This window comes from Mastomys coucha, unplaced genomic scaffold (genome assembly GCF_008632895.1).
Source record: "Mastomys coucha isolate ucsf_1 unplaced genomic scaffold, UCSF_Mcou_1 pScaffold12, whole genome shotgun sequence".
Taxonomy (NCBI): Eukaryota; Metazoa; Chordata; class Mammalia; order Rodentia; family Muridae; genus Mastomys; species Mastomys coucha.
Window position 1 is genome coordinate 32,501,812 of NW_022196894.1, and position 24,991 is coordinate 32,526,802.

The following is a 24,991-nucleotide window of genomic DNA, read 5'->3' on the forward strand; positions in this document are numbered from 1 at the left end:
CACCACCGCCCGGCCCATGACTTCTTCTTTGATCATTATTATGTTTCCAGGGAAATGCAGTGGGCCTGAAGGTCTGGCCATTTCTGACTGGAAGCAGAACCTGGAGTAGAACAGCCTTAAAGACCCATGCCTTGGTTGGTTTGGAACTGATTTAACCAAAGATCACAAACTGGGTGATTTATGAAGAACAGAAGTTTATCTCTTATAGTTCTGGAGGCTGGGAGTCAAAGATTAAGAGGTTGCATCTTGTGAGGGCTCCCCACCAGCACCTTGCTATATAATCTCTTAGTAGAACGTGGGTGGGCAAGAGATCATGAGACTCAACAGGTTTCAACCTACCTTTATGACAAACCAATTTCCAAAATCTGAGTCTAATCCTGTGTGATAGTTGCTTCCTCCCTTAATTACCTCTTAAGGGCCCTCCATCTCAACACTGAAGTCAGGATTCAGTTTACAACACATGGGCTTTAGGGGACTCAACTATTGAACCCCTCAGAACTGGGCAAAGTGCAAGTTAAATTAAATATGGTTTCTTCACAGTTAGAAGAATGGGCTAAGATTTGGTTGTGATTCTTTCTCTCTTTCATGGATGTAGTGAGACCAGAGGACTCAGGAAAATAGTGAGACCATAGTGCCATAGGAAAGGACAGCAATACTTTCTGATTGAAATGTTTATGAGTGCTTTAAAGAGATGGAAGCTCATCTCGGCATAGGGAGACCACCAATTGAGAATCCTGTATAAACAAAGAAGACTATTGGTATGGGATAAGGGCCCCCTCAGAGTTCAAACTGCTAATAAGCCTCTAGGCCCAGGGTCCATCCCCTGGAGTTTTCCATGGAACTAAATTATAAACTTTTCCAGACAACCCCTGATCATGGGGCCTGATAAAGTTCAATCTAACTGCTAAAGCTATGGCAACATTAAAGCTGCCTTTATTCATTTGCTACCCATTAAAGCCATCACAGATTAATTATTTTTCAAAAGAAATAAAACTATGCTAAAGTTGTGCAAGTAACTCATGACCAGATGTTGGAAGTATTAGGATACCCTTCTATGCTTAAAAATACTGCAAGGAGTCTTTAAACAGTAAAATCTAGAAATGAAGCTAAAACATTGAAAGGATGAGCAATAGGAAAACATTTTACCTCAGGAGTTTTACTGGGTTATTTTTATTTTTGAACAAGAATCATAAGTTATAGCTTAATACTAGATGCTGAGACCTCTATGTTTTGTAATGTGTGGGAAAGTCAGAAGGGAAATCAAGAACATATGTGATGGGGAAAACTGAAAATATGTGGTAGCTTAGCCGAGTGTCTCAAAGCTCAGCATCCATGTGAATCATCATCTATGAGTGAGTGACAGGGATGCTGATGGCAGGAGGCAGGGGAGGTAGGTGCTCATGTCCCACATCTGAAGGAGTTGGGGAGCCACTGACAACTTCTGCCACCTACAGCCTCCCACTGAGTTGCCCAGAGTCGACTGGAAATTGTATTGAGAATTTCATAGCATTGCCTCTGACTCTACCCTGCCTGCATGTTTCCAGTGCGTGCTGCAGGGCTCTCAGTGTCCATCTATGGGGGCTCTTCTTACTTCTGCTTGACTACCCTACCTGGTGTTTTCTGGCCTTCAGCCATGCCATACCTTCAGGACACACCTTTCATGGGATATGAGTGAGAATCTAGACTTTAGGAGGAGGATCTGCCTAGTCTGGTGGGAGTGAACCAGACAGACAGACATCTCCAGCAAGAGAACTTGACAAGGGACCTTCAAAAGAAAAAGATCAAGCTTCTTTGAAAAAAGCCTCACAGAAACCGCAAATGGAAATGTGGATTAAAATCAAGATGAGAAGCAACAAGAATAAATAAAGGTTATAAAGACCTGCTTAATTTTTTTAAATGCAAGTTAAACATGGACAGGATGCAATGGGGTTGGTTGATATTCTAAGATAAAGACTGGAGAAAGGAAGTTTATTTTACCACTATCTTTTTCTAGTGGTTATTTTCAGCAACTATAAAGAGAAGGAGAGTTCACCTACTGCAAGCTAAGGAGTTAATCTGCCAAGTTTATGGTTTCTGGCAGGAGAGGAGACTTGTGAGTTAGAGATAAAGCATTTTATGATTAACAACAAAAGCAACAACAACTCTAACATCAGCATTTTCTTGCACTGGTTCTTTGGGCTCCGACCCCCATGAGTTGTTGCAAAGAAGGCAATGTCATAGCTGTACTGTAGTGGGATGGTGGCAGGGATGGGGGACCCTAAGAAGTTTGTATCTTTTCTAAGGGACAGTAAGTACATTGTCACTTTGCTCCATCAGAGGCTGAGGGCCGTGTCTAAATGGAGGATCTCTTCCCTTCTGAACTGTTGATTGTATAAGCATCCTTAAAAAACAAGGCTGAAACAAAGGCTGTTAGTACCCCTGTAGGTAAGAGGTGTAGAGTTGTGAGACCCATGGAGAAGAGTCTCCCCAGTGTATCAGTAATAGAAAAGGAGGGCAGGGGACCGTTTACTCCAGCCTTGCTGTGTAAGCAGTATCCACCAGACGACCTCTCATCTAACTGCTGTGTCGCTCTGTTTATTCTCTAGTCCCCAGGGTCATGGTGTGTGTGCAGATGCTGTGAGAGGAAACAACATAAAATTGGAATCCTTAGTCTGAGGAAGGTTAAGGATAAATGAGAATTGTCTTCAAACAGTTGGAGGCCCGTCTTCTAGAAGGGTAGCATTTACTTTTTGTGGCTGCAGGAGGCCTTGATCCAGTGGCAAGGAGACATTTTGTGATTCAGTAAGTAACAGACTGCCTCCTGACATGGAATGGGAAGTGAGGACTTGCAAGGTGGGAGCATTGTTTGTGCAGGGTTTTCTTGGTCATTCATCCATGTTCGGTTGCCTCAGTGGGGGTCCATCCGGATCCCCACAATAAACACCGCTGCTTCTCTCTAGAGGAGCTAGGTGATAGAAGAGGTCTAAATGATGTGTTTCAGACCAGTCTGTTCTAGAGCTTTCCTAAGAGAGTTGATCCTGCTAACACAGTGGCACGAATTCTTTGCCCTGCCATCTGTTGATGGTCCTCATAGACAGGCAGCCTCCTGTGTGTCTCACTGCTGGGATGTCCTGTCCCTGCTGCAGTGTCTAGAGGAGCTACTGTCAGCTAGGTCCTTAGTGCTGAGGCTCCCAATACTCTCAAATTGTTCTTCGGGGACCCTCAGGATATTGATCAAGTCCTATCTTACTGAGTTTGGACCTATCCCTTCTGCCACCTGAATTCCCCATGCTTAGCCCGGACCACTGTTGCCCAGTTAGGAAACACAGGATTCCTTTGCAGGGTGGAAGCCTAAGTTAGGTCTCCTAACTGTATCTGTGGTTCTGTGACTCAGTCATCCCCTGTCAAATGGCCTGAGCTCTAAAAAGCTCAGTAACAGGTGGCGGGGCCCAGGCTGTCTGCAATGACCTTGATGTCCCCCTGGGAACCCCAAAGGATTAGAGTGGCTCCAATCTGGAGCTGAGCAGATCAGGTCTACCTGCAAGGCTAACAACAGACCTTAGAGTGGTGGAGAGAGAAGTTTGGGGGCACTGATAAGGAACAGGAGCAGTGGCAGTGACTTCATGGTATCTGTTCCACTTGGCCAGTAGGGTCCTTTGTTGAAAGGGAACGGCTCCCCAAATGTGGTCTTAATTAACTTGTGCATTTCTTTAAAAGCATTCTTCTTTATCAAAGGGATTTAAAAAGTGCTGCTTAGCCTGGTGTAAAGGGCACAGTCAAGAGCTGATCCTGAAGTAATGTCTCTGCTCTCCCAGATGCCAGGAGGAGCTAAAAATACACATGGAACTCTGAGGAATTCTTGGGTTTTTGGACCCATCTCCTCCTCTTTCAACATCCCTCAAGAAAGTGAGAGAGAGAAGGAATGAGCCAGAAAGCTCTAATTATCCAGTCTGCTGACACTGTTTTTATCTGCGCCACTGATATTAAATCTGGACAGCGTTCCATTTAAATTGCAGTGCTGAGAACGACTTCTGCAAACTCGGGCCTTCGGCCTTTCTGCTAGATGTGGCCAACATTCAGTTCTCCACTCTGCCTCGGTCTCCCTCAGACTTCTGAAATTCCGTAGCACCCAGTGGCACTGGAAATTATCTGTCTAGAATGTCCGTCCTTGGGGGATAGTCCTGAGCTGGCTCTGCTTGTCCCCGAGTTTTGATTCCCCCAACTGAGCTTGGCCATTTGTGCTTGAGTTCTCACAGGCTCATGGTTGGAGCCATCTGGACTTGGCAGGAACCTTTTGCCATATTTCTGTTATTGGCAGTCATGGAAAAGGAAAAGCAATCTTTCTAGTTTTTTTCCCCATCTTGTATGAATATTAAAAGATCTTTCATTATATCTTTACCTTTCTCTAGACTGTCAAATGGACCTTTAGTTGCAGTTCGGGGCTCTGGCTATGGAACTTTCTAGCTGGTTTAATGTTGTCAATCACCGAACTGTTGGTTTATTTACAGTAGATAACTGTTTGCTACCATAGCTAGGCCATATTTAATTAAGGACTGCATTTGGTGTTTTAAGCATCGTGCTGAAGGAGTCACTCCTCACAGCCATCTGAAGCAGAGGATGATGGTATGATACGTTTCAGACATGATATGATTGTCTTTAAATAGTCCACCCTGTTTCCAGGGTATCAGTTTGTTGGTTCCCGTTCCACCCACCTCAGGGCACAGAAATGCAAGGAGTTTGCTTAGCCCACACTGCTGCCAGGCTGGTACTGGGGTTCAGGGAAGCATCGAGACACTGCTGGGAGGAGAGGGTGTGATATGTGAGAAAGCAGATTTGGGGACTGGCAGGCCGAGGATAAGGTCTAGCCCAGGGCCAGGGGCAGGGATAGGGGAATGGATAACTCCAGCTTAGGTCAGCAGTGATTGTCCTTAGCTTGGTGGTGATTGTGGCTGGGAGTGCAGAGAGGCCTTTTTCAGGAGAATTAAGCTGTGGCTCAATAGTTGAGTGCCTTCTCCATGGGCTCCCCACAGCGGACCTTGATGAAAGAGACAGTCCATGGTTCATACCTTACTGTAGCAACTTCTCAAGGTGGACCAGAGATTACACACATTTTGCAGGAAGGAATGTCTGGGAAGGGAAGCTTATTGGCTGAGGCCTCAGAGCCTCTAGGTACCTCATTAACATGGAGAACTCTGTTCTGGGCCTATGTGACCACAGGTCACATTTCCTTATGTGGGGAATGTGGCACATGTTCTAGGAATTTGACAGGGAATGGGGAGTGGCTCAAGTCTCAAGTATGTAGCCACCGAGTCTCTGGGTCTCAGACCTGCTCTACCTTACCAAGCTTTCTGGCATGATTTACCATCCCATATCAATATTTAAAGGTTGTGGGGCCATGAAGAGGTGGGGTCCAGTGGTAAGATTCCAGGGCTTGTATGTAGACTTACTATTATGATGCCATCTGTCAAGACCCAGGAAGGGCAAAGACCCAGGGAGATTAAAGAATTTTCTGAAGTTCCCAAAGCAGAACTGGGATTAGGAACCAGGTGGTGTGGTGCCCAAACAGGCTGACTTCCATCACTGCCACATATACCTGCACATGTGTCACAAAAATAAATGACACAGTACAGTGGGAACAGTGCCCCCAGCCTCCCAGTGTTTATGTTGTTATAAAACTTCATCACCAGCTGTGTGAATCAAGACCAGAATACCATAAAGTCCAGAGATGTACAAACTCCAGGACTGTCCAAAGTCTTCAGCTTGGAACCCAAAACACTTGCTGTGAGGACCAGATCCTGGCTAAGCAGGGGCTGCTTTGTCTTTTTGTCCACTGCTGCGTCTCCAGGGACCAGAGTCATACAACAACATGTGAGTGCTGCACACACATATAATGACCCAGCAAAGTTGAAACAAAGCCATTGCCATTGTCACCCGGAAACAAAGGACACCACAGCACAGCGTTTTCAGATGATACCTGTTTATTTACCCCACTGTCTTCCTTTCTCTCACTTGACAAGCTGAGTAGGAGCTTCCTCCGCAGGGGTCCTTGTGGACCCAAAGTCTTAGATAAGAGGTTAGCAGTTTATGGGTCTTACTAGAGTACCTTTAGGAGAGACATGTCCCTTGAGATAGATGGAGTAGAAGTCAGTGGAGTGGCTCCTGAGAGGCCTCCTGGCACTGTGTCCTCTGGCAGGATTCCATGGGAAGGCAAAGGCTTCCTGTTTTGCTTGATAACAACAGTTGTTTTGAGCATTGTGACCCCTTGAGTTTGGATCCTTTCCTGTCTTGCTCAATACTTGACTCATTCCCCCAAGTCTTACCTAACTTGGTTGGGTATCTGTATACCCCTTCCTTCACACTTTGTGGGACTCCCCTGACCTGGTCCTTAATCTGGGCCCTGGTACTACTGGGTCAGGGAAACATGCTGTCAAGATGTCAAGCACTTTAAATCACTTGTCAATATTTTTGAAAAATGTCCTGAGGAAATAATCTAGAAGAAAAGTTGTATGTCTAAAACTGTGCCTTGAAGGGTTGTTTTTGTAAAGTTACAAATAACCTTAGTGTCAAATAAAAGGGGCGTGATTGGGGGAGTTAGTGTTTATCCATTTGATGTGATATTAAAAATAAGATTTTATGAAGAGTATTCTGTATCCAGGAATAAATCCATACTTAAGTTTGAAGAAAATGTTGAAAAGGAGGTTATAATCATGTATATGTATTCTTTTGTTCTTAAAAGTATATGTATGGAAGAAAAGAATGCACATACACACACACACTATACTGGGTCGGTTTTGTTGTTGTTGTTTTTTGCTTTTTGTGAACTTGACACAACGAGGGTGATCTGGGAGAAGGGAACCTCAGTTGAGAAAATGCTTCTAGAAGACTGAGCTGTAAGCAAGCCTGTGGGACATTTTCTTGAGTAATTATTTATGTTGGAGGGCACACACCACTGTGGACAGGGCCAGCCCTGGGTAGGTTGTCCTGGGTTGGTTGTATAAGATAGCACACTGAGAAAGCCAGGGAAAGCAAGCAGGTATACATCATAGGAAACTTGGAGGACCTTGGATGCGCACGACCAAATGAACAGAGAAGCTAAGCCCCGAGGTCACAGGGCCAACCAAGATGGAAGTCCATAGACAACACCAGCCGAGACCAAACCTGCCTGTGTCCAGCAGGGAGCTTATCTAGTGAACTTTTCATCCAGAGCGTGGCCATTTCAGTGGAGAAGGGACAGAGTGGGGCAGCTGTCAGAATGTTGGGAGAGACCATGGGAAGGAAGGAAAGTTGGGCAAGATATAGTAAGGTGGTAAGGGGGTATCCTGGCTTTTCCTGACATACTCATGTCACTATGAGGAGGAAGAACAGTCTGTCATGTTCACTTTGCTCTCTCATCTTGTTTGTGCTCAGCAAGGGCCTTGGAGGTACTGACTAAATGCATGCGTACTCTGTGTGGACAAATGTTACCTCAGGCCCTTGGTCTCCCTGCTATGTAGAAAGAGCAGACCTAATAGACCAGGCTCTGTTGGCCCAAAAGAGCAGTGGGTAGACAGCTCTAAGAGGGAAAGGAGAGAGTCCATATTAGCTAACTAGCTCTTTTCCATGCTTCTAGATAACACCAGTGGCCTAAGAAGTTGGATCTAGAAGAATAGTCCTTTGGAGGCAAACGACAGGAATTAATGAAGTCCCAGAGTTTTTGTGTTGACGGTGTGCATGCTTGTGGCTGGCTGCTGATTGCCTGTGTTCCTGCCCAGAGTGCCAAGTGAAGCTGGTCATCAGCAAACTGATAAGTAGTCTCTCAAGTTCAGTGCCTGGCACGGTCACCCTGTTCCCTTCCACACTGCTGCGTGAGAGGATGAAGAGAATGTGAGCTGCCTCCCACAGAGCAGCACTCCTTCCAGTGCTGGAGCTCATCCTTGGGGACACATTAGAGACCTTGTGTTAGGACGCTTCTCCATAGCCTCTCCCTGGAACTTGGGACCCTGGCCTTGAGCTAGCCCTTTCCCTTTAGGCCTTGTTTTTCCTATCATAGACTAAGAATGTGAGGCAAGAGCCTTTGAGTTCTATGGCTGTGTGTAGTCTAGTTGGAACCAGGTCAAAATCGTAGGACCTCTCAGCTCGGTCAGTTCCCAACTGTTCCTCACAGCATCTCTAACAATATGACATTGCTACTGGTGTCTGAATCAGGACACCTGAGCCATTGTTTCCTATCCCCGCTGAAGGCTGTGGTACAGACAGCAAAGGCTGAGTGGCTTGTGGAAGTGTAGGGCTTGATACAACGTCACAGCACACTCCTGAAGCTTTGAAGAAACATGGAGGCCAAGGTCAGCACTGGCCTTTTGCCCAGTAGCAGAAGGAGCGAGGAGGGGGCCCAGCGCTGAGGAGAGCAACGATGTCCCTAGCTGTGGCCTGAGAACATGTGTTTGTGTGTGTGTGTGTTTGTGTGTGTGTGTGTGTGTGTGTGTGTGTGTGTAAAAGAGCTGAACACTGGTGGTAGGGTCAGCTTCTGGGGACTTCTGGGGACTTCTGGGAACTGGCCACTGGGCATGTGTGGTCTCTGCCTCAGGTGTGAAGGGTTTAAATGAAGTCACTCGTTTGTTTAAGAAAATGTTGGGGACATTTACCTTGGCAAGGGGTATTAGTCAAATTGATACTCATTAGGTAACATAACAAAGTCTAATGGAATATCAACAAGTTTTCTGCTGTCATGGTGTTTGTTATAATAAGAGTTCAGGCCAAGTATGGTGTGGCTCATGCCTGAAATCCCAGCACTTACATATACTACCCCCTGGCTCAGCTCTGTGTAGACTCTTGAGGCAAGAGAATTTTGCCTCAAGTTTAAGGCTAACCTGGGCTAAAGTGGGAAACACTTTCATAAAATGGAAAGAAAAACATATCTCCCCAGTGCTTCTAAACAAGTTACCAAATTGAACCAGGATTTGGAGTTGAAAAAGCCTAGATTTCAGTTCTGTTTTATTGTTTTATGGCCTGAATCAGTGTTTATTGAGTATATTGCCTGAATTGATGTTTCTAAAATGAAATATCTGAGCCAGGCTGACTTCATAAAGAAGCTTATCCCTCTCATAGTTCTGGAGGTTGCTTCAACTTCCTGTGAGGGCTCAGCAGTACGTGTTGTTGCAGGGTGAACTTCAAGAAAGCCAGCATGATTTGGGAATCCTGCTCAGCCTTGTAAGGACTTGGGCTTGTGAGAGCCCAGGGGGTCCCAGGAGGACCCCCCCTTCATTCCCTTTCTAGAGATGCTTTTCACAATGACTTAGACTCTACCACCTAAAGGTCCCAGTTTCTCTCAACATCAACACCCAAGGAGTTAAAGCCCCCAGCATGTGACGTTTGGGGGAACACACTCAAACCATGACATGACCTTAGGCAAACCTCTTGGTTCTTAGGGTTTCTATTTCCCATCAACAAAATGAAGATAAAATGTTTTAATACACTGTGAAGCTCAAGTGCAAAGTCTTTTTTCCTCTAAAAATGACATTTTTTCAATGAGCTAGTGTTATTCACCTCATAATTCAAAGATCTTTATACGAGGCAGCTTTATGAGAAGTTTATTTAAACACTCATTTCAGGTTTTTCGGAGTGGCAAACACTCTCATTCATGGAATATGCAGTGCTAACAGCATGAGATGAGATTTGATTGGGAAAGCCTTTCGTGAGTCATTAAAGCAGTAGTTAGCCTTAAGTAAAAACTCCTTGGGAGCATGAGCAGAGAGCACTGTTCTCCCTGGAGCCCTCCACATCTGATCTCAGTCAGCTTGATGACTGTGTCTGTCAAGGCTCCTTTTGGCCTCTCCTTTACCAGGCGAGTTTCTGCTCTTACATATACTACCCCCTGGCTCAGCTCTGTGTAGACTCACCCACTTAGACTGCAATGCACTGTTCTCTAGGACTTCTAAATGCCATCCATCCTTGCTCCAGGCTTAGTTAGCCACCTTCCACACGTGGCCTACTTTTCCTTATCTGTAAAATCAACAAACAATCCTGCAGCTTTGGTTCTTCAGTACTGGCCCCTCATGCATTCCAACAGTTCACAGATGAGGTAGATGTTGGGGTGGGCTAACCCAAAGTCCTGGATCTGGGCCTGTGTGGTAGCTGAGTTGGTGTGACCACTAGCTCTTCCCCAGTGGTGTTGGGGGTGAGGTGGAAAGTGTGTGTATGTGTGTGTGTCTGTCTGTCTGTCTATGTCAAGGGAGCAGTTCACCCCAGTGCTGTAGGAGGAGAAGGGTGGGCATCTCTCCTACACTCGTGCCCTCAGGGTCAGCTCTCCCACACTGGCCAGGTGAAGGGTAAGGCCAGCTCTCCTGCCTGCCTCATGCAGCTAGGAGCAGGAGGGGGAGTATCTCTACTGTGCCCACATCCCTGCATGACTGGTGAGAGGTGGGGCTAGCTCTTCTGTGCTCAGGCCCTCAGGCTGGCTCAACTGTACCCTTGCCCAGGTGGGGTGTGGCCTGCTCTGCCCAACTCAAACCAGAGCTATCAGTATGGCCTTTGGTGGTAACACGGGTTATAGAACTGACAGAGCACAGACAGAGCCTTCATCATGGCCTCAGGTGGCAGGGCTGTCTGCTCACATCAGGCTGTTCCTCACCGCTCTCCTATCTCCAGTTCTCCTTCTCTTCCTAGTGAGCAAATACCTACTTCTCTTTCTCTCCCATCTCTCCATGAGATACTTGCTCTTTATAGTGGCACCTGTGCGTACTGCATCCGCAGTGGCATCTTTTGAAAGGTAGGATGGTTAAATGTTTGTCTAACCCAGCGATTCTGAAGGAAGTAAATCCCAGTCTCATGGCTGAACTGCCGCTACACCCAACTAGAGAGCCGAGCAGACAGGCCAGTGAGGAGGAGGAAACAGCAGGACATGGCCGTCAGCTTAGGGTCTCCACTCTGCAGGTCCTGCTCTTCTCTGTGGGTTAGGATGCTGCTCTGAGAGTCACAGCGACTCACACAGTGGCCAGTTTTCTCAAAGGATGAAGGCCCACTGGGCCTTGTGGTTGTTACTGGCTCTACTGACGGACAGTGTAAGTCATCATTTCCCAAGCAGCAAGAACAGCAAGCGCCTTCATGTCTGCAGTTCCGCTCTGTTCCCAGTGCAGGGATCCCTTAGCTTCCCCTTCTCCCTGATCTCTCTACCACCTCAGAGCTCTTGGCCCAGAGAGGGCCTGGCACAGCATGTGGTGTTGGGGTTTTTATTTGTCTGTCTTTGGCAGCCAGTCACTAAAACAAAGATGACGAATGGCGTACTTTAAAGAAGAAGGAACGTCTCCCATTTACTATGCAAGGAAATGATACGCCCCAATGGCTTCCTTCATCTGAGGCTGCCTTAGTCACTGCACTAAGGGGTGGGTGAAACGAGCAGTCAACTGTAAGAACCTAACCTAAGTCCTGACACACAGGTCTCTGGGAGTCCTCTTCTCTCCCCTTCTTCCACCATCTTTCTTCTCTAGGGCGACCTCGTGTGGTAGCTGGGGGTGAGTGGTAACTTTGTTCTACAGATGCATAAACTAAGGTCTTTGAGATTTCCACTTGACTTGGGTGCCTAGTTCTGCAACAGAGGACGTGTCTGTTCTCCTTAGCTGGCCATTTAGAACCATTTATGTTCTAGGCTTTAGATCTGACCTGACTAGTGGATGAAGAAAGGACAGACACACAGACATTCCTACAGAATAGCTGTGTTCAGGTGGGCTGCGTACACTGTGATCGCTGTAATCGAGTGGTCTCTGCAACAGCCTGCAACAACCTGGAAGTATTTATTAGGTACAGTACGTGGAGAAGTTAGCTCGTCTTGGTAGGGGGGCTCTGAAGAAGACAGCCTCGGGCTGGAAACTCCCTGGAAAGGGAAGCTGCAGTTGCTTGTTTCTGCACATATTAGCCAGTCATTGTAAACAGGCATCAACATTCGAACCGAACCAGAGGAAGGCGTTGCCAATTCTGAGCCCCACCCATATGGGGGAAGGCTTTGCCATCTACTTGGGCCCGAGGCATTAGGCCCTTGACATGGCTGGGCCCATGTTAACAGCACAAGTTCACCAGGACTCCAACCATTCTTACCCATCCACTCAAGGCTCCCTCAGCTCCTCACATATGTTGATCTATTTCCTGGCATCCCAGGTCTAAGTTTGGTATGGCAGCCCTACCTGATTGTGCACACTGCTCAGCTCATGGGGCTCAGTGAGAATGCAGGGTATATAGGCTGGGATGAAAAGGCACATGGGATTGAGGAAGGGATGGGACAGTGGGAGCTTAACAATCCCACCGGACATCCACATTCCTTTCCATAAGGTGATATATGTTAATAGAATGTGTGAACATTAAGATGTTACTAGGATATGCATTGGAAAACTGTGATCACAGTCAGAGTTTCTGGCGCAGGCTTTAGTTTCATTAGACATGACTTTGCTTGCAGAAAGCTTTTCTTAACCTCTTTTTTATTAAACCCTACGTTAAGCAGAAGTCTCAGCAGGAGAGAGACCAGGCTATGCCATTTTCACTGTGAGAGTGCATAGGCAGGTATGTGTATTTGTTAGATTAGTGTGTGTGTGTGTGTGTGTCTGTGTCTGTGTGTGCAAGAGAGTATGTATTGCATCCCTTTTTATGACAACCTTCAAGTAGCTCTCTGCCAAGATGAGCAGAGATGGTTTTTCCTGCCAAGTGTGGCCTCTGCCCTGCTGATACAGTTTGGCTGTGGGCAGCTGCGTGTCTTTCATGTGTGTTTGGCTGTGGGCAGCTGTGTGTCTTTCATGTGTGTTACATGGAGAAGGCCTAGGAATCTGTAGGGAGGGTGCTGTCTACTGGACTGGAAGAGAACTCAGTGGTGAGGGACAAGTGTGGGGTAACCTTGCACATTTTCAAGTGGGAACACATGAAGCAGGGCCCAATTTGCTTACAGAAACCAGTAAGAAACCTGGAGAACATACTTATAACTCTTAATTTTTTTCTTTTGTCAATTTGACACAAGTTGCATATAATTTTAAAATACACGCTCGCTGCTTGCCGGATGCCAGCCATGGCCTGCTCACTCAACTCCCATGGCTAGCTTCGCCAAACCTCAACAACCGCCCAGTCAGTGCCCTTTCTCTGGCCCACCTGAGTTACCTCGGATGGAAAATACTAGGCAGCCTTTATATTTTAAACCAGCCAGATAACTCAATGGCTGGGCGAAGAATATCTTGCCCCATCCTCCTTAGTGGCTGTGGAGGCTATAAACTATTAGTTCCTAAGAGTTACATGTCTGTTACTTCAGATCCGCTCCACAGCCTGGTCTGATTCCCTCTCCTCTCTCTCCTCTTCCTCCTGGGACCTGGAAATTCTACCTTATCCTTTGTCCAGCAATTGGCTTCTGCCATCTTTATTGACCAGTTAAAATGGGGAGAGTGTTCACATGGAATCACCTGAGTACAGGATCTACTCCTCTTCAGGCCAGCCCCTCTGGAGGAAGCAGAATTAGCATCAAAATACAAACATCACCACCCACAACAATTTGACAAGAGGGAATTTCAGCTGAGGAGATGCATCCATAAGATTGGCCTAGCCTGTGAGGGCATTTTCTTGACTGATGATTAATGTGGAAGGTTGAGCCTACCGAGGGCAGCAGTGTCCCTGGGCAAACTGAACAAACCAGAAGCAACAAGCCGGTAAACACCACACTCCTCCATGGCTTCTGCTTCCATCCCTGCCTCCAGGTTCTTGCTTTGGCTTTCCTCAGTGGACACCATGGTAGGCATGATTATGCCTCCCATTTCAGAAATTGGGAGACTGAAAATAAAAGAGTAGACAGGATGCATGTGTTACCCAAATGTAATGTGTAGATCACCAGAACCCATGTGCCTGGAGCCAAACATCAACCGGCCTTTTGGTTGGGAAGTTGTCGGGAAGTCGACGTGTAGCCTTGGAGACCTATTCATCTGCTCCTTTCCTTACAAGCTCTCCCTAACAGTACTGTGATGCCATGTCTGAGAAAATTAAATGGTATTGTGGTTTAGAAACGTCTTAGCTAGCTTTCTCTTGGAGAGGAAAGGGTGAATGAACTGATGCAAAGGCAAAGCACCACTTACTTGCTCCACCTGCTTTCCTAAAGCACCCAGGACCCTGGGTGTAGTCCTTCCCACAGTGAATTGGGCCCTCCCTCATTAGTCATCAATAAAGTGTACTACAGACTTGCCTACAGGCGAATTCGATGGTGGCCTTTTCTCAGTTGAAGTTCCCAAATGACTCTGGCTTGTGTCGACATGAAACTAGACAGCACAAGAGTGGCTTGTAAATTTTTAAAACAAAAACTTCTGTCCACTTAAGAATGCACGTGCATTTGTTTAGAAGCTATTTGTGCTTGTCGGTGTAATAGACATTGGCAATATATCACTGAGCAGAGCACGCATGCCCTTTATCCTGGTGTGGCTTACATTCCACTAGGAAGACAGATGGTCTTAATCAAATGGTCACTCCTCTGTTGTGATGGATGGGATGGAGACTTTGTCAAGGATTTGATAAGCGTGCCCATCACAGGACACAGACTTATCTTTGTGGGACCAGAAGTCTGTGGAGTGTGTCTGGTAAACTCTTTGGTTCCTGGGCACTTGTTTTTTTAACTTAAGTATGGGAATTTAAAGACTGCTTTTTATGTAAATTTCCTCCCACATCCTGATGCTTGGTGCTAATCTTTTAGGGTTATAGCTAACATTCAAGCTGTGAGCCATCCCATGTGTTTGAGGGAACCCTCAGGCTTGAGACATATCTTCCACACTGTTAGCCCTACACGTTGTTCCTGGTCTTGTCCGAGTTAAAGCACCTTAAGTCACCAGAAGTCTTAGGTGAGAAGGCTTGGGATGGATTCCCTCTCTTCTCTGTGAGAAGCTTTGGTGTCTGTAGATTTTTCTCTTATAGCCAAAGGTTTGGGAGTAGTTCCTTGTACAAGATCTTCCAAGGACCTATGTGACTGGCAGCTGTTCCCATCAGTGTGAGCCTCAGGCTTCTTGGTTTTTGGGTCACAGTGATTAATCTTTCTGCCTGGAAGAAAATAGATGAAATTAAGATGCTGATTTATGTTTGTCCTCCCTTGTTCCTTAGAGCAGCACTTTCCCCTCTGCTCGTGGTGTCTGAAGAGGGCCAGCAGTGAGAGCAGATGGTGACAGAGGGGACGGGGAGATTAGCCGGAATAAGGTTCTAAAGTATGATCTGGGGACTTAGCGTACGGTCAGGGAAGACTAAGGCTCTTTTGGAGCCCAGATGATATGCTTTTTTCTGCTCCTATCATCTCTCCATATGTGGCATTTCCTAACCACTATAGATAACTGCGATGTCACAGGACACTAGATGCAGAAACAGATGAAAAGATCTAATTTTCATTATTAGGCCTGGCATTAAAGACAATTTGCAAGTTGGCAAGTTGGCTCAGTGGGTAAATGGGCTTGCCCAATGATCCTGACAACCTCAATGATCCTTGGAAACTACATCAAGGTCTAAGGAGAGGACTGACTCTATGATGCTGACAGCCACAGTGCAGCCATTGCATGCACTCCTCTACAGTCACAATAATATATAAAATTGGGCTGGAGCATGGTGCTAATCTTTTAGGGTTATAGCTAACATTCAAGCTGTGAGCCATCCCATGTGTTTGAGGGAACCCTCAGGCTTGAGACATATCTTCCACACTCTTAGCCCTACACGTTGTTCCTGGTCTTGTCCAAGTTAAAGCACTTGTCTAGCTTGTGGGAGGATCTGATTTCCATATCCAGAACCATAACACACACACACACACACACACACACACACACACACACACACACCAGAACTGAACTTCTTTCTAAACTTTTTTCAGAAAATATATTTTTCCTTCAAAAATATTTATATTGCTGTCCACGAAGGGATCTCTCTCCCTCTTTTCTCTCTACTCTCTTCTCTTCTCTCTCTCTCTCTCTCTCTCTCTCTCTCTCTCTTACACACACACACACACATACACACACACACACACACACTCACTGTATTTTTATTTGTGTGTGTTTGTGTGAATATGTGCCATGCATGTTCTAGTACTTGAGGTCAGAAGAAGGCATCAGATCCTCTGGAACTGGAGCTACAGGTTGTTGTGAGCTGCTGTGTGGGTGCTGGGAATTGAACTCAAATCTTCCAGAAGAGCAGCGAATACATTTAAGTGGCAAGACCCCTCTCTTGGTCCAGAAGGATGTCTTGAGTTCGGGAATTTGAGGCCAGCTTGGACAGCACAGTGAAGCCTTGTCTTGGAAAAAAGAAAAAAGAAAAAATTATATTAGCATGTAGGCTTATTGTTGATGTTTTATGTGAATTATTCTTTAATTGAATATCAAATGCACCAAACCTTGATAGCAATAACTCACAAACAAATCCTTTGGCTCTTTAATAACTTTAAGGGATAGAGAGGCTCTTTGAGATTACAGAAGCTTCAGCCACTGGGCTGGAAGGTCAAGGATGTCACAGGTGTAGATGTTGGGACATTGCCTACCCTTTGTGAATCCACTGGCAGCCAACAAGGCTTAAGCTCAGGATGCTTAGCCTGTTCCTTAGGTACTAGCGGAATACCTTGATGTCCACTGTAGGGATAGAGATGCTATTTGCTCTGAGCCTAGCCCCTAAGTCTCACTGGGATGGGACAACACTATGCTCCGTGAAGTGCTGAGCACCGTGTGTTCCTGCCTACCATCACAGCACGGGAGTTCTTCGCTGTCTGCCTCCTGCGTGAGCCTCCTGCACTAGACATCCTGAGTGGGACTGCATTGGCTTAAGGAAGAAAGAGCTGGGTCTCAGGAAGCACATGTCTCATGAGCTGGTGGTAATCTCAGGCCAGCTGCACCAAGGGGATGGAGTGACAGTCCAGGCCAGATGTGGAGTTGGGGAAGTGCCCAGCCTATCCGGGGCTCAATTCTCTGCTTGACAAGGTCTTTCCAGTTGCTTTACACTCACATTGGAGTCTGCAGCTCTGAACAAGTCGAAACCTGTGAGCTTCCACCTCTAGCTCCCTGGGCCTTCACTGAGCGGCTCTATTGTGGCAGCCAGGGGTTTCAAAGGTCACCCCAGCTGGGCGAATTAGAACAACAGATCTCCCAGCAAAGTTGGCTGCCCTGTGGAAGGCAAGTTGCAACATCTGCGAGGAGAGTTAGAACAAAGCCCCTTACTTTCTCTGTCTGGCCCAGCCTCTGTGTGCTTGGATCTCCCTTTTCTCTCCATTTTCGCTGGACCTTGGACCAGGGTCTCCACAGCAGTGACGCTGGCCTCTGCCGGAAGCCGCGTGGGGAGGCGGCTGCCCAGGTGTGTCTTGGGGTAGCCCTGTGTGGCCCTGCCCTACTTTGCTTGGGTGGGTCGTGGTGAGGCAGCCTGGCACAGCTGAGGAGCAGCTCAGTGGAGGATTAAGAGAGATTAGGGTATTTGTCAGGATTCAAGTGCATTGCGGAGAGGCTTAAGGGAGGCAGAGGGAGCCCATCAGTGCCTGGGGTGTTGGTACTCTTGCTTTTGCCACCTCTGATATGTGCTCTGGGTGGGGGGAGATTTGCAGGCAGGGTGCCACACCTGCTTGGGAGTACCTCCCAACAAGGAAGCTTAGGTATTTCCAAGATGTCCTGTGCCTTAGCACTTCCAAGACTGATCTCATGTGTGTGTGTGTGTACTTGGAATACTGGAGGGACAGACAGACAGTTGGCCTTTCCAACCCCACTCTGCTGCCTAACTTGACTTTTTGTTCCAAGAGTCTGTGTCCAAGCAGCACTCTCTCTTGGCAAGTTCCTCTCTGGGTTCAAGAGACGATTAAAAGCGCTTTTGATCAAATTGAAGTCCAATCCACTCAGAGCCGCTTTGAGTGATTAATAAATTGTGTTACTTGTGGAAATCTTATACCGGAGCTTGGCTTGGCTCAGATGTTAGCGGGCCACTGCTCTTTTGACCTCTCCCTTTGTGGTGTTCTTTTTCTCCTTTGTCTACTGGTCTGCATTTGACGGAACGAATCCCCCTGGCTGGGGGACTTTGATTGCAGCTGCTGAATAGAGCTTATAGAGATAGCTCATAGAGATAGCTGCAGATACCATTCAGCCCTTCTTGTAGTCTCTTGCGCTCACAAGGCTTGATTGGGGTTAGAGATGAATAAGGAGGGTTTGGCTTAGTTTATTACTAATTCTCCCCGAAGTGTGCAGTAGCCATCTATTGGCGGCATGACTGGAATCTGACAGCAGCTATGGGGAGATGGGGTAAGAGAGGTGGGGGTGGGTGGGGAGATGGGCTAACAGTGAGCGGAGCTATTTTGGCATGACTACACAGCTTGGGACTTAGATCTGGGTTTGCCCCTGCGACAGAGGAGTCAGCTCCTCCTAGGAACCTCCCCACAGAGGACCAGGCAGTGCTAGGCAATATTGAGTTATCTGTGCCTTCTCACCCTGAAGCTAGGCCCTGTCTTGTCTTTTGTTCTTTAGGCCAAGTGAGTCCCTTTAATATAAAATTGAAATGTATGTGTGCACATACATGTGTGTGAATGGGTGCCACAGTGTGAGTGTAGAGACCTGAGGACAGCCTCAGATGTAAGCCCTCACTTTCCATGCTGTTTGAGCCAAGGTTGCCCTTGTTTCTCTGCGGTGTATGCCAGGTTCGGTGGGCCCTGAGCGTCCCAGGATTCTGCTATATCTTCTGTGTACCTGGTTTTTATGGATTCTGGAGATTCAAACACATACTTGCAGATCAATTACCTGTATCCACTGAGCTATCCTCCTAGCCCACATGTGTTTCTATTGGTGAGAACTCTGGGACCCTCTGGAGATTCTGATGGACCTCAGCAGGTTTGGAGTCATGAAGATTTGGAGAGACACTCTGGGGCCTGCTTTCACTTCTTTGAGTTTTCCACTGCTCTGAAAAGCTGGGGAGGCGTTTGTCTCCTAGAGCACAAAGGGGAATGTTAATTTTTTGTCATTTGTGACAAATACCTCAGAGAAATGATTCTGGAGGGATTTACTTTGGCTCATGGTCTCAGACAGAAGTTGGATGGCTTCCTTGGTTTTAGCCTACAGTAAGGTTGAACATCTTGGGGAAGGATTTGCTGGACTGAGCAGCCTGTCTCACAGTAGCCAGGAAGCTAGTGCAGGGACAGGAAGGTGCCCTTCAAAGGCAGCCAGCCCCCTTTCCTCTGTTCTTCCTACTTCCGGACCCTACCCCCTAGTAGCCCATTAGTGTGAACTAGCAAATGTATGAATGCACTGGCGAATTAGTCCTCAGGGATTAGACTCAACATGTAGAAACCAAATCTTGAAGAAGTAGACCCTGGTCAGGTACTCCAAACCACTACCTGAAGTCACCTCTCCTGCTGGTCTTCCTCTCAGGCCCCTGCCTGTTGCACTTCCAGTTACAGTCTGGGTCACTGGAAATCCAGGAGCTATGACGGCCCTCTGCCCCTGCTTTGGTTTCTACTTCTGAGCTTGGTGACCTTGAAGCATAGCTGGTGTATCAGGCTTCCTTGTCCTTTGTGAAAGAGGATCCTGAGAACCGTCTGTAGGATTGTTAGGATGAAGTGACAGGGACCACAAGATGTAGTCGACATCTGCCTTATTCACAAAACACTGTGGCTGGCGGCTGCCAGTGGGCTCAGGCTTCCTCCCTCTAGAATTGTCTCAGGATAGTTAGGCCTGCCTAGGCTCCTTGCTGTCTTTGCTGACAGGGTCTGTGTCTTCAAGGTGGGACACAAGCTTCCTTTTGGGCAAGTGATGCTATAACAGGTTTCATTCACATGATTTTATACTATGCTCCCACTCACATCCTCACTCCACCTCGCAAGGTTCGTATTGTTCTCATTTGACAGAAGAGAAAACTGAGCCAAAGAGAATGGAGGTCCCTTGACCCAACTGTAGCTGGAAAGCGGCAATGTCGCTGAATTTATTGGTGATGTTAAAGAAGTCTGAGCTTCCCGTTACCTGGATTGCCTCCATCCCAGTTCTTGAGCTACCTGCACAGGGTGTGCCTCACTTCAACGGCAGGGGATAAATTGTATGTGGATGCAGCAGTGCCCTCTCCAGGCTGTGGACCTAGGTGGCCATGCAGGGTATAAGAACCTTACTTGTATCCTTCCCACCACCACACTCCCATGCATTATACAAGTGCATTCATTATTGGCACTTAGTAGATGCTCAGTTAATATATTCTGAGTGGATAAACATCTCTTTATTCTTGCCATTAAAATCTTATTGAGGGCTTGATGAGATGGCTCAACAATCAGGATCACTTCTGAACTTCCAAGGGCCCGAGTTGGGTTTCCAGCACTCTGTCAGTTAGTTCACAATGCCTTGAAGGCCAGCTCTAGGAAATCCACGGCCTTCTTCCAGCCTACTCGACACTTGCACATAGACACACACACATAAATAAAATGTTTCAAACATTTAGAAAGCAGAAAATACCGGAGCTCTCATACTTATTACAATACTGTTCAAAATAGCCAGTGTGTGGAAGCAACCCAAGTAAACAACAATGGATGAATGGACAAAGAAAATATAGTATATGAATCTGCACAAAGTGGAATATTATTCACTCGTTAAAAAAAAAGAAATCCTATCATTTGTGTCAACAGATAGATAACTGGAGGACATTATGTTAAGTTTAATAAGCTGGGTCCAGAATAACAGATGTGTTTCCATCCATATTTAGAAACTTGTATAATTTCATAGGAATGAGAATTGTGGAAATTGCAGCTTGAATGTGGAGGATGCAGAATGAAGCTGGATAGCTGGTCTCTGTTGTCTGCCTTCTCACACTGGGATGAAATACCTGAAGAAGAGCTACATAATGGAAGAAAGGTTCATCTTGGCTCACAGAGTCACTGGTTTCAACCCTTGGTCAGTTAGTTCCATTGTTTGGGGGCCTGGAGCAAAACAGGGTATCATGGTACTATGGAGGAGGCCATAGGACTACCAGGAAGCAAAGAAGGACAGAGGAGGAGGACCTGGGTTCCCAGTGTCCCATTTGAGAGTGAACCTCCAATTTCCTCATACCTGCCACTAAGCACCAAGGGCTTTCCTGCCTCCCAGAAGAACTGCAAACTAGTGAGCAAGCCTTTCGTACATCTTAGTACATAATCCAAGTCTAAATCACAGCGGGCACCAAAATGCAGTTAGTTCCCAGGCCCTTTAGCACAGGGAGCTACCTCTGGCTTCAACAACTCATTCTGTATTAAGAAAGAACTGGCAGGTGTCCAGGAAGATGGACCTGTAGTCACTGTACCTGACCGTGTGCACATCGTGTGTGTGTGTGTGTGTGTGTGTGTGTGTTTCATTATCACTTTATCAACCAAAAAAGTCACATCCTGATGGTTTTGAAATGGTTCTTCACACATACATTCACACTCTTATACACACACACACACACACACACACACACACACACACACACACACAGCAAAATAATATAAATGTGGAGGATGCTGTCTGTTGACTCTCAGTGGAGGATGTTTAGTGGCACTTATTTTTGTTATTTTTGTTCTGTGTTCTTGAAATTTTTCAATAATTAAAAAAATTTAACATTTCCATATCATCAAATTCATAGTCTGTTTATTTCTGATATGCCCCCATATGTGGCCAGTTCTCATTGCTGGACGTTTTTATACGTCTAGCTTTTGATTTAAGTAGTGCCATCGGCATTTTTACATGCACATTTGGCTAGCTCAGATTCTCTCGTGACAATGTATTGCTGTGCATAGGATTACTAGAAAAAGAAGGGGACACCCTTTTCTTCAGCATCCTCTTGCCGCATTGCTTTCCAACAAAACTGTACAGTTTACCGTGCTCCCAGGATGACAGCAGGTTAGGAATGTGCCTGTCTCACGGTGGTCTCACCAGCACTGTTTGCTTCCTTTTCCTTTGATGCGCTCCCTCTGGTTTACACAAACACAGGTTGTAGATGTCTTGCAGCACAGGATTCTCCAGGGCAAGGCCGAATTCATCTGTTTCCTCTGGAATACTCATGTGCTGGAATGATTTCTTATTCTGTGAAAATATTCTGAGGCAGTTTTCATTGCAAACATTTTCTCCTGTAGCATCATCATCTGTCTTTTAGTGTGGATGGCATGCTTTAGTGGCCCCCAAATCGTAATGTTACAGGACATTTTTAAGCGCATGTCAGGTGCTCGGCTTTAACCTTGGACCGTTACTGACTGCGGCAGGAGGCACAGTGCCCAGGGCACACACTGGGCTCGGGTGCCAGTCCTGCCCCCTCTTGTGTTGACTTTGGACAAATGTCTAATCCTCACACAGGTTTCTAACCCTTAAAATGGGGTGGAGAGATTAGCCGTTGCCTAGTGCTATAAGGAGCAAATGAACCGTCGGTTTACAGAGTGTGTTCCTGACACACAGGAAATGTGACTCAGGTACTTGCTTTTCTTGTTACCTCCTGCAGCCAGCCTAGAAAGGAATTTTGTTTGCAAAGCAAATGCCTTATCAGTGAAAGAGAAGCCTTGTTTGTCGGGCAGAGGGCTATATTCAGATATGCCCACTAAATGTTTGCAATGAAGAAACTGCCAAATGGCCAAGAATAGGGAGCTAATCAGACACCTGCATTTTTAATTTGCTTAAATCAGTTTTTTTCCCTTTTCTTTTTCCCTCTGTGAAACAGAGAATGAATAGGAGAGGGAGAAAGACAGACAGATAGGCCATATACACATGGGTATGTTTGTATGCACCTGTGTATGATACGCAGAAGTCATGGGAGGACTCCTGTTCTGTCACTCTCCTTATTCCTTTGAGGTGGTATCTCTCACCTAGAACTAGACTGGTGGACAACCCCAGTAATCCTCCTGTCTCTACCTCCAGCAGCAGTGGGGTTAGGTGCATAGCCTTGTGCAGCTTCCTGTGGATCCTAATTAGGTCCTCATGTTTGTGTAGCAAGTGCTTTTTACCCATGGGACCATCTCTCCAGTCTTTAAACCAGACATCCAGATCTCTCTCTGTCTCTCTCTGTCTCTCTCTGTCTGTCTCTGTCTCTGCCTGTCTGTCTGTCTGTCTGTCTCTCTCTCTCTCTCTCTCTCTCTTTCTCTCTCTCTCTCTCTTTCTCTCTCTCCCCATGGTTTTTCTGTTTAGTCCTAGCTGTAGCTGTCCTGGAACTCACTCTGTAGACCAGGTTGTCTGCCTCCCAAGGGCTGGGATTAAAGGTGTGTGCTACAACCATCTGGCCAAATCAGATTTCTTAAAAGCTTCTTATCCAAAAGAAAGAGGAGGAGGAGGAGGCAGGGAAGGAGAGATGGCTCAGCAGTTAAGAGCCTGCTTTTCCAGAGGTTCTGAGTTCAATTCCCAGCAACCACATAGTGGCTAGCAATACGATACCCTCTTCTGGTGTGTCTGAAGTCAGCTACAGTATACTCATAAACATAAAATAAATCTTTTTTTAAAAAGCTTCTTATTGCTGGGCAGTGGTGGCACATGCCTTTAATCCCAGCACTTGGGAGGCAGGGGCAGGAGGATTTCTGAGTTCAAGGTCTACAGAATGAGACCAGAGCCTGGTCTACAGAGTGAGTTCCAGGACAGCCAGGGCTATACAGAAAAACCCTGTCTCGAAAAACAAAACAAAACGCTTCTTATCCACTTAATTTTAAGAAAATTTAGGAGGAAAACTTAGGAGACATTTCTATATGGCTTGCTTTCTGCTGTGTAAACTGTCTACTTCTCTATACCCACAGAACAGCACCATCTTGCATAACGGAACTGTGGGTATTTTCAGTTTTCTCTTTTGGCCTATATAGCATGACTCCACCCTCACTCCAGCTACTCACTTGTGTCTGTCTGAGTACAGGTTCCTCATTTGCATGAAGATGAATCCACTTCTTGAAGTGCCATCGTTAGGTTAGGCAGGAGGAGTGACATCTGGGGTTCCATGAGAAGTTTGTAGTGTAGTCAACTATAAAGTGCATTTCAGAATGGCTGGGAAAAGGTTCTATGTAACATCACCACTGAGAAGTGATAACTATCTAAGGGGATGGATACGTTGACTTAGTCAGAGCATATGACATTAGGTACCAAGGCATCACATTGTATCCCATAAACACATGGAGTAACTATGTCAACCAAAAAAATAATAATAATAAAGTAAAAACTTTAAAAAAAAATGAGATCATAGACAAAGTTCTCCCAGACAATTTGGAACAGGTGAGTGTTCAGTAAGTGACAATTTAAAATGCTACTTATTTATTGTGTGTGTATATGTACGTGTGCCATGGTGTGCATGTGGAGGTCAGAGGACAGCTTAAAGAAGTCACTTCTTTCCTTCTACCCTGTAGGATCCAGAGATCCAAATTCAGGCCTTCATGCTTGGTGGCAAATGCCTCTGGATCACCAAGCTTTCTTGCCAGCCCACCAATAAGTGATAATTTATTATTTTTGCACATCAGCGTCTTCTAAGTTTTGCCTTGAAATATAGTTAGAATTGATAAGAAACAACTACAGTTAAGTATTGATTACTTCAGTGGGCAGCCATTGTTCATTCTCACAGCAACTCTTCAGTCCTAGCTAATCTTGCCAGCCTGCAGACATATTGTGTCTAGTCCCATATCTGCCTCGGACAGGATCCCAGGTTCAGGGTGTTCTTGGCAGCAAAGGCATCGTTTTTGCTATTTGTCTGTTAATAAAGGTTTAGCCTCTTTGGACCTTAGTCACAAAGGACAGATATCTTCCTTTCTGGAATATCTTCTAATGCCTCCTTCCTTTCCTTAAGGCTTTGATCTTCGAGCCTTTGTACCATGTGGTCCCTGGCTTGACATCACCCTCTTCATTCAGCCACCAACTCTCACCTTCTCACCTGGGCCCCCCATCACATTAACCCCAGTCTCCTGCCTTTCTTGGAGGCCCAATGCCATTGTTTGTAGCCCTGCTGTCTTACACTTCAGGCAGAAGCAGCTGGGACTTCCCACCTCATGGCTTCATGTAGATGCCGGTTGAACACAGGCCTCAGAGGCTTATTGTGAAACCTACAAGCCATCCAGTTTCCCTCACCTCACCAAGCTATGCTCTCTCAGAAGACA

The 24,991-nt window shown here is 46.3% G+C and overlaps 1 protein-coding gene across 4 annotated transcripts in view; it reads left to right on the forward strand.

The window, feature by feature from the left end:
• Mylk (myosin light chain kinase) overlaps positions 1–24,991 on the forward strand; it is a 250,011-nt gene that overhangs the window by 47,044 nt on the left and 177,976 nt on the right. The window lies entirely within an intron of this gene.